This window comes from Panthera tigris, chromosome C1 (genome assembly GCF_018350195.1).
Source record: "Panthera tigris isolate Pti1 chromosome C1, P.tigris_Pti1_mat1.1, whole genome shotgun sequence".
Classification (NCBI taxonomy): domain Eukaryota; kingdom Metazoa; phylum Chordata; class Mammalia; order Carnivora; family Felidae; genus Panthera; species Panthera tigris.
In genome coordinates, this window is record NC_056667.1 from 3,340,007 (window position 1) to 3,350,017 (window position 10,011).

General features: G+C 51.1%; 1 non-coding gene across 1 annotated transcript; it reads right to left on the reverse strand.

The window, feature by feature from the left end:
- Positions 1 to 9,363: 9,363 nt before the first annotated feature.
- TRNAR-UCG lies at positions 9,364 to 9,448 on the reverse strand. Its single transcript has one exon. It is a non-coding gene; the product is annotated as a tRNA-Arg (tRNA).
- Between the last annotated feature and the right edge of the window lie 563 nt (positions 9,449 to 10,011).

Here is a 10,011-nt window from a genome sequence, read left to right on the forward strand (position 1 = left end):
GGGGACGGTGCACTAGAAAGCGTGAAAGCACTCATCCGAAATATGCATCTCTAGGCTACGGCTCTTGGTCTCGCGGGATACGTTTGAGAAGCTGACCTACTCCCTCATTGCACGGAGCCCCTGCATTATTAGACCTGCCCAGGGCCCTGGGGGGACCCAGAGGCAGAGAGAACACTTCCTTTCCCCCACAGGAAGGGGGGCAGAAACATCTCCGCTGGGGCCTGGCAGCCGGTCGCAGTGTTTACTGAGAAGGAGGAAGGGGACAAACGCATCCTGATGTCATAGGGATTTGGAGCTGGAAGGCGCCACGGGGATTAGCCATCGAGCTCACCGACCTGCCAACTATTTGCTTTTATGGGGGTGCCATTTCTTTCGGTTGATGCTCTTTTCCCCCTCAAATGAAATCTTATGCGGAGGGTACGTTTGGAAAGAGATCGAGGCTGGCGGCCCAGGTGGAAGTTGGGAGGGCTGTCTCTCTCCCCTGCACAGATGAGGAAGAGAGGCTCGGGGACAAGATGGGTCTTTCTCGGGTCGCACAGTTAACAGCGGACTTGACACCAGCCCCAGGTCCATGAACTCTCTGTCCAGTGCTCTTCGAACCTACCGCAGTGGGCATGTGGAATACACAAGACACGACTCCCCTGTGTTCTCTGGCCCATCACCAACCGGCTATCTGCTGAGACACAGACTTTCTGTCTTCATTTTCTTCCATTCTAAGCTACTAATCACCTACCAGCTGCCATGCCAACAGATGAAAAGTATCTCATATTTTTATGGTTTCTATAGTATGCAAGCACTAATGCAGAATACCCAACAGCACCACTTTGGTGACAAGAGACACAAATTCACAAGGGCTTCAGCAAGGAAAGATCATCTGATGGCTTGTGTACCTGTAACATCTAGGGACTCAATCTACAATTTCAGGGCCCCGTGTCTCTTTTCCTCCACCCCTCTCCCCCCATCTCCTCATCTCCCCTCTCTATCTTTTTTTTTTTCTCTCTCTCCCCATCTGTCTTCTCCATTCCCTTCATTTCATTTTGTGCCCAGACACTTACCTCATGGTGGCATAGTGGCTGCCAACACTCCAGGCTTCCATCCCCATGGCTCCAGGAAGAGAGGTTCCATCCTCCAAGTGATTCCTGCAGAAACCCTGGGCCCAACTTTATTGGCACAAACCTGACCATCTTCCCATCCCTGGGCCAGCTTCTGTGGCCAAGGGGACTGGAAATGCTGTCCCCCATGCGTGGGACATTCCCATGCCATCCCCTGGTACTGGGGTGAGGCTGGCTCCAGCCAGAGCACACAGAGGTCAAGTTGAGGGAGGTTGGCTCCCAGGGGATGTGATTTTACCGCTACGACGAAAAGCAAAGGCAAAGTCGAACAGGCAAACAGTCTTACATATTACAATCTATCTTCTGTGCTAAATTCTTAAGAAAATGTCAGGATATCAGAGAGATCATTTATTTAAAGAAAACGGAAATGCAATGTTTAATTTTCAATGTAATCCTTCAAAGAATTAAATAAGAATCAAAAAGCCAAATTCCAGAGATGTTCATAATCACACTATTTAAATAGTAAAACAACGGTCCTACCACGGCCGGACATTTAGTTAGGTAAATCATGGTACATCCTGCTAATGCAACATTATGCGGCTTTTAAAGTGATAATTATGAGACTAGCAATGGGGAAAATGCCTCTGAGAGAAAGTAAAGTGAAACCATAAAACGAATCGTATCTCCACTGCGTTACACGACTACCAAAATACTCGATGCTTGGACGAACACTGGAAGGGGATATACAAAAATGAGGAAACTTGCGTTTGTTGGCCTGGCAAGCTGGTGGATGATCTTGCATGTTCTCAGTAGCTCCGATAAGAAAAACATCTCAGATGAACGAATCCAGTACGACGGAACCCTTCTCCTGGCTGGCGAGCTTGCTAGGAGGGCTCTGGCAGGCTCCGCCCAGACCCTGTTCTCTCCCCACCAGAGCTCCCCTCTCTATCACCAGAAGGAGAAGCTGGGGCCCGGCACCACGCGTTAGCATGAAGGCAGGTAGGTCTGGAGGCCAGCCACAAAAAATGAGGTGTCCTTGTAAGTGGGTAGAACGTGACTGTGGGATATGTGCTGGGTTGTGGAGTGTCCCCCCATTCGTACCCTTCCCAGAACCTCAGACTGTGACCGTATTTGGAAATACAGTCATTGCAGAGGTAACCAGTTAGGATGAGGTCCTGCTGGGGTAGGGTGGGCCCTTAATCCAAGATGCCTGGTGTCCTCATGACCAAGAGATGCAGACGTGCAAAAGAAGCCCATGGGATGACAGAGGCAGAGACGGAAGGGACACATCTGTAAGCCAAAGGATGCTAGCTGCCACCAGAAGCCGGAAGTTGCATGGAAGGATTCTTTCCTGCAAATTCCCGGGAAGCAGGACCCTGCCAATGCTTTGATTTCTAACTTCCAGAACCGGGAGACAATAAATTTCTGTTGATTTAAGCACCGCCCCCCCCCGTCCTCCCCCCGCCACCGTACGTGGTTTTGTTAGCGGCCCCATGACACTAAAACAGGTGCAACATCCAGGAATTCAGACAGGTGGGGGCCCCTGTCAACTCTGCCAGAAGCCACTGGAAGGGGGCTCCCAGTTGGACCATAGAAGGGAGCTGGCAAGGCAGAGCCTGGTTCTGGGGAGGCTGGGTCGCCAGGCAGGTGAGCTTGCAACCTTCAGCTCACTCACCACCTCCCTGGCGCAGGGGGACTGAGCACCTCCTCGGCGCTCCTGATGGACCTGATTCCAGGAAGGCGGGCAGGCGTGGTTGGGCCCCTGGGCTCTGCTCTCCATGTCCATTTCACCGGTCGGCTACTGAGCTTCCGCTGGCCCTGGCTTACATCTTGTTAGACTGCAGGGTCCTGAGATGTCACAGGGAGCTGACACATGGCTGCAGTGGGTGAATGAGTGAAGGAAGTGGATGGATTGGCAGGTGCAGAGAGACGGGCTGGGGACAAGTGCCCTCCCCAAAGTAAAGGCTCAGCTCAATGAATGATAACCATTTGCCAGGATCCAGGCGCTTGCCTACCTCTCATTCAGTCTCCCCAAGGACACCAGGGGTGTCCATCGTTCCACCTGAAAGACGATAGGCAGCTGCCTCGCCTAAAGCCACACGGTGAGCCACAAACCCTGGTAATAACCCCCGGAGTGCCAGCTCCAAGGCCCCCTTTGGTTCCTTTGTCCCTCGAGGCGCCATCCAGCTAGTCAAATGGGTCTTCCCCACCCTTGCTATCACCGATGTGGAGTAGCTGAGCCCCTGGGTGTGGAACCAGACGGTCTGGGTTCAAACCTTGCCCTAGCCACTTCCAGAGTTCAGAGCCTGACCCTGTTGGGAGACCTTTGCGAGCCCACTTTGCTCATCCATAGAATGGGATTCAAATGCATCTGCCTCACGGATTAAGTAATGTAGGGTAAGGAAAGTGCCTGCTGTACAGCACGTGATTAACACAGTTCTTCCAACATTAAAGCCACATCACTTTGGCCCTCATAACCTCCTTGTGTTCTCGACGGCCCGGCTCAAGCGAGGAGGGAGAAGAAAGGATAAATCAGAGGCTGTTCCCTTACTGCTTAGTAACGTCCAAAATCTGTTCCAAGCACCAGTCCTTAAAAGCCTGAGCTCTTGCCCCAGCCACGGTGCTGCTCTCTGAAAAATAATGTGAGCCACATACATCATTTTATGTCTTCTAGCAACCACATTTAAAACACTGTAAAAGAAAAACAGATAAAATTCATTTTTCATTTTTATATTATTTTATATTACATTATAACATTTAACCCAATCTATCACAAAATAAGATCATCGCAACAGATAATCAATATAAACATTATTAATGAATCGTTTTATATCTTTCTTTTTTAATACTAAGTCACAGTCCATCTTAATTAGAATAAGCACATCCAAGCTACTCAATGGCCACATGTGGCTCATGGCCACCATATTGGATAGCACAGTTCTGGAGGCATAACCAACCTATTTTCAACCAAGCTGGAAGTATTGGAATTCTATCACCACCTGAGAACCAGATGTGGGTTTCTTGTGTCTAAGAGGCAGAAGGGATGGTGTCATCCATGTAAACCAGCCCTGGCTGTGGCACAGACAGTGTCCTCTCCACCAGAGGCTGAAGGCTGGGTGGGGCTCTTCTGGAGAAGAGGAGAAGCCTGACCACGATGCCATTGACCTAGGACTAAAGTAGTACCAACTGCTCTGCCACAACCACTGGAAGCCTCCATAAGCTTAGTTCTTACTCTGTAGTCAACAGTAACTCCCCATCAAGCTCTGCTCTGGTGGAGAAGGCTTTGGGACATGGGTCCCTCGGGAAACTCCACAAAAGCCAACTCAAGAATGCTTTGAAACTTCATGGGCTTGGGTGGCAAGAGCCACGTTCCAAAACCACAGTTCTTATCTCTTTGGGGGCCAGCCTGCTACATGCACATCACAGAACCCCAGGTCTCTGGGGTGCACAGATCCCCCGAGACCTTCCTGGCTGAATCCCCAGGGACCAGACCAGGGAGCCTGAATGGGCAAAACCATAGCAGGCAAATGCCAGCCGAGACTTAGCTCTGCCTCCCCGGGCTTGCAGAGGGAGGCTCGGCACCGAAGAAAAGCTCTCCTTTTGGCATCAGGCAGCCCTGGGATTGAATCTTGGGCATCCCACTGACCAGTTGTGTGACCTTGGGTAGCTTGGTTGGTCTGCATGCTCCTCATTTTCTGTACGCGGGATGCTGTAGATGACATCAACATTTCAAGGCAGGTCCTGGGGGTGAAATGAGCTGCAGGTGAAAGGGCCCAGCACAGCATCCAGCCCATCGCACTCATTCACTACAGGATGCCTGGTGCTTTGCAAGCATCAGAGAGACCATGGAGCATGGCATTAACACACAAACGCGACATTCGGACTGAGTTCAAATCCCCATTCCACCATTTATAGCTGTGACGCTTGGGACAAACCACTCAACCTCTCAGAGTCTCCATTTCTGCATCAGTAGAGTGGGAATAGGGTACCTATCCACAAGGGGATGAGCCAACATATATAAATGTGCTCGTAACGTTGGCTGGCTCCTGATAAGAACCACATGTCTGGTGATAGCACGTCATCACTGTGGTTATGAAATGGAATGTTAGCTCACTGGGCTCTAGTGTTCATTCTAGACAGCAAGGACTGAGACCTGGAGAAGCTGGGTGGTCGGGCCCAGGGTACAGCTAGTTAGTGAGTAGAACCGTACAGATTTGGGCCCCAGTCTCGTGATGCCTGGACCACATCTATTCTCATAGTCGCACATGAATTACAAAGCGTTGCTGTTCCAATGACATCACAGGTGCAAAAACATCCGTAGGCACAGCAACCCCACTTCTTTGAACCTGGGGATACATGCAACACCCCCCTTTCCTTCCTCAGAATTGTGTGTTATTATTGTGTTCTTACATGGACTGAATCCAGTGAAGTCCAATCAAGGTATACATTTACTTTTTTCCCCACCAATGTCTTTCAGCTCTGCTGGACTAGAGCTCCCTGGCCCAACCCTGGATAACAGTGTGGGTGCATCCCCAGGTTTTTCTAGGCATTTTAGGTACTGGAATGACCACCCCTTAGTATGTATGATGTTTTTAATGCAGATGTTTAAAGGTCCCCTATAGAAATGGGTGCCCCCAACCCTGAATTGATGCAGCCCCCTTGCTGGGATGCAAATCTTAGATAACAGAGCTAAGCATGGGTTTAAGCATCTACTAGTCCATTTGGCCAGATACGTTTGTGCACTGTGCGACCTGTACAACTGTACTTGGTGACCCTAAGAGCAGTCTCACTCCAGGCACTTAAAAGATCAATCCAATTTCAAACTTTCCTTTGTCATTCACTTTGACCTTTGTTCTTTCCCTAATTTATAGCCAGACCATGAATTCAGCTTCCCATAAAGGAGTGGGAAGCATGGTCTGTGATTTCTCTCAATAGCTACTTCTCAGGCTCCTCCAGGGCTGGGTGGGGATTGGAGATAGCCTTAAAGGATAAATCTTTATTTGACTGGGGCTGCTGTGATGTGGCCATAATTGGAGACCATTTGTCACTGCAGTATGACCAGGGCTGGCCTGACTAACTCAGTCTCCTGATGACCTTTATTGCTCCCTCTGAGCCCCTCACAGCCTTGGTCCACTGGGCTTGGCTGGCTCAGGTGGTCAGCTCTTTGGGACTGGGTCTTTGCAAGACACTTTTCAAGATGCTAGGTAACTTGACCCCCTACCCCAAGTTCTGGAAATGGGGGCTTCCCTCCTTCTCTCCGTGCTCACTGGCCGCCCAGCCAGCCTCCGCCTCTGTGTTTCACCAGCTGAGAGTGGGCTCGGCAAAGTCCAGGACTCAGGTGCGATCCTCCCAAGCATCATCTTGGTACCAGAGGCTCTGGTGCCAGCAGCCCCAGGGGCCAGTATGGCTGTGGGGCACAGGAATGGGGCTCTTACAGACAGCCATGCCCCCCACCCACACAGCAGTTCTCATGAAGCCTCCCTCCCTTGGATTCTACACGCTGGCCCAGAAGGAGAATGGCACCAGATGGCCCCTCCTCTCTGGTCAATACCTTTTTAAGCGTCTCCCCTTCTCTTACATACCCTGGAGGTGAGTGACGATGCCCCAGGACCGGTTTCACTGTCTCTTAGGAAGCTCTGCGTATGTGGTGTGGCCTCATGTTGTCTTAGAAGCTGGGCGAGTGTTCTCTATTGATCTCAGTTCTGGGCTTCCACTGTGGCTCCCAGACCCACCAACACCAATGTCCTGTTACCCATCGTGCTGTTGCTTTTAGTCTCCATTGTAGAATTTGAACTACTAAAATACAATGTTGTATGTAAGGGGAACCAAGGCTTTGTACCAGTTTAATTTATCCTGAAAGACAAGAGGTGATGTCCTCTCCAATGAGCTTATGATCACCATTATCGCGTCTACAACACAAATATGGCAATATCGACAGTCCTGGGCTTATGGACCTGCTTATGGACCCGGCTACTTTGGTCAAAGCCAGGATCATGTTCTTGCTGCCTCAGGATTCAACGTGCTAAAGTCTACTCTACTCTTTTTCTCAGCCATTGTCCAAACACCTCCACATGTGTGCCTCTACTCTCAATGTACCTCCCGTGTCCCCCCTCCGTCTTTCTTTGATCAACTTTCCTTCACTGGATCTGTCTGCCCCTCTGTGTGTATGTGTGTGTGTGTGTGGGGGGGGGGTATTTATTCTTAAAATGTGGGGAAAAAAAAAGAAATGTGTTTAAGAACATCCGAACAATCTAACCTAAACCATGACGATAATTGGTAGTAATGTGGTGATGGTGATAATGATGGTGACGGTGGGGGTGGTGACGGTGGGGGTCTGTGCAGAGCTTGCTATATGTCACTTGGTGCTGACCCCTTCCCCGGGATTATTCCATTCACCTCTTGAGGCAGACACTATGATGAGCCCCACTTAAGAGCTGAGGCACACAGTCATTAGAAAATCTTCCTAAGGTCATGCAGCCAATACCGAGTACCGAAAAGCTCTGAAATTCTTTGGCTTTATGGAAGAAAGTAGGAAAGGAAAATTCTTGAATTCCCTTCTAAGAATCCTTGGGACCTTGATAAGAGCCCCTGCCCCTGGAATGTGTAGGTCAGTGTCAGCAGGCCATTCCTACTGGGGATCACAGGTAGAAAAGGAGGAGCAGGTGACCAGAGAGCAGCGAGAGAGGTAGGAACTCTAGGAAGCTGGTGCAAAGGTGGAACAGCAGGAGACCAGCTGCTGGGGGAGGCAGTTGGGGCCACCAGCCTCCCTGGAGGGGATTTGGCCCTTTCCAAACATTCGTTGCAAATGCCTCCTGTACAGGTAGCATCCAGCTGGCAGCTTCCCAGAGGGTCCCTCTGAGGAGTCACTGCGTGGGCAGGTAATCTCATTCCCTGTCATCAGCCACCGTACTTTCCTGGACTGAGAGCTTCCAGCAAAGCCCACAGCTTTACACTCTGACTGGACAACTTTGCACACCCAGAAGTAGGAGACAAAAAATGGCGACTTCCCACTGCTTCGATAGGCCATCCGTATCCCTAGTCAACGGAGTCCTGGCTCTGGCATCCCTAAGTGGATTTAAGCACTTCACCAGACTGCTGTCCCCATCACGAAAAAGTCATACCCGACGCGGTCAAGAGATGCACTGCAAGCCAGTAAACCAACAGCCCCAAAGTCAGCAAGATCATAATTTGAAAATTATAACGTCGCCCCCGCTCAGTCTATTTCACACACTTCCAATTGATCTGTCTAATCTCTTATCTGTAACTATGAAGTTGTATTTCCCTCTTAATAGGCCTACAAATGTTATAGATGAATAGTTCAATAGCAGGCAGAGTGGGAAGCAGCAGGCATACTGAAAAGGGACATTAGCTCCCCGCACCCACAGCCAGCGCTGCCAGACCCCCTCCGTGCCCAGAATCTCAATCATCTCTGCCTCCATCTGGCCAAATGGCTGGAGACACGCAGCCTACACACCCCAGAGAGGAAAGTGTGTGTGTGTGTGTGTGTGTGTGTGTGTGTGTGGTGGAGGGGTGTTCAAACAGAGTGAGGGTTGGGAGGGAGAGGGCTCTCCCCACTAGACTCCATCCCAGGGGGTTACCCCCCTGCAGTCAGGTCCCCCCAGCCCTGTTCTCTTTCTGTTGTCAGGAAACGGAGCTGGTCTCCCACTGCCTGAAGTCTTCCATGGCTCCCCACTGACTAGAGGATGTGGCCCCAAGCCCTGAATTTGCATTGTGTTCAAGAACTTTTGTTATTTCCCCCTACTTCCCATCTCAGACTCACCAACCCCTGCCGCTCGCTCAGATTCCTTCACTGCCGTTCCCTGTTTCTGTCCCACCCCCCACTGCCTTGGTGCCCTCTCTCCTCCTTTCTTTCCCTGGATGACTCCACTCTACCTCTGCAGCCAGTACAGGTGACAGCCTCCCCCAGGAAGGCTTCCTGAACCGCAGGTATGACCCACGGGTTGTAGCTCCCAAAAAAATATGTGAATGTGACCTGATGGGAAAGGGAGTTTTGTAGAGGTAATTAGGAGTCTTGAGATGAGATCATCTTCCCCGGGACCGGTCCTAGATGTAGTGTTGGGTCTCTTTGTAAAAAAAAAAAAAGGCAGGAGATGTGAGACAGACACACAGAGAAGGAGTCCACATGAAGACAGAAGCAGAGATTTGAGTGACGTGTCTTCATTTTTCTTAATTTTTTTAATGTTTATTTATTTTTGAGACAGAGAGAGACAGAGCATGAGCAGGGGAGGGCCAGAGAGAGAGGGAGACACAGAATCCAAAACAGGCTCCGGGCTCCAAGCTGTCTCCACAGAGCCCGACGTGGGGCTCGAACCCACGAATCGTGAGATCATGACCTGAGCCGAAGTCAGACGCTCAACCGACTGAGCCACCCAGGCACCCCGGAGTGACGTGTCTTCAAGCCAAGGGCGCCAAGGATGCCAGCAACGCCAGAGGCTGGAAGAGGCAGGAAGGACCCTCCCAAGGACCTTCAGAGGGCACGTCCCCCTGTTCACACCTTGATTTCAAACTTCTGGCCCCAGAACTGTGGGAGAATAAACGGCTTTTGTCTTCAAGGCCCGCAGATTGTGGCAGTTTGTTCCGGCCACCCCAGGAAGCTCCTACCCCCTCCAGGCTGGGTGAGGCCCCAGTGCACACACCACACACCCCAGACCCCAGCTGACCTCTGACGTGGCCCCCATACTGATGTCACATACTGCAGCCCGTGCTCACTAGGCTGTCACCTCTGTGTGTCCTGCCCAGTTCTGAGCCTGGGACGTGCTGGGGATACAACGCACAGCTATTGTGTCATAGAACAAAACGCAACAGGCTGCAGCAGGCACCTGCAGGTCCCAGGTGCTAAAGGGGCCCCTGCCCCCCCCCAGCCCCTCCAGCCGTGGGTCAGGACCCCAAGCGTTGCAAGGGTGGCAAGGGCAGCTTCCCCTCTGACAAACCCTCAGCC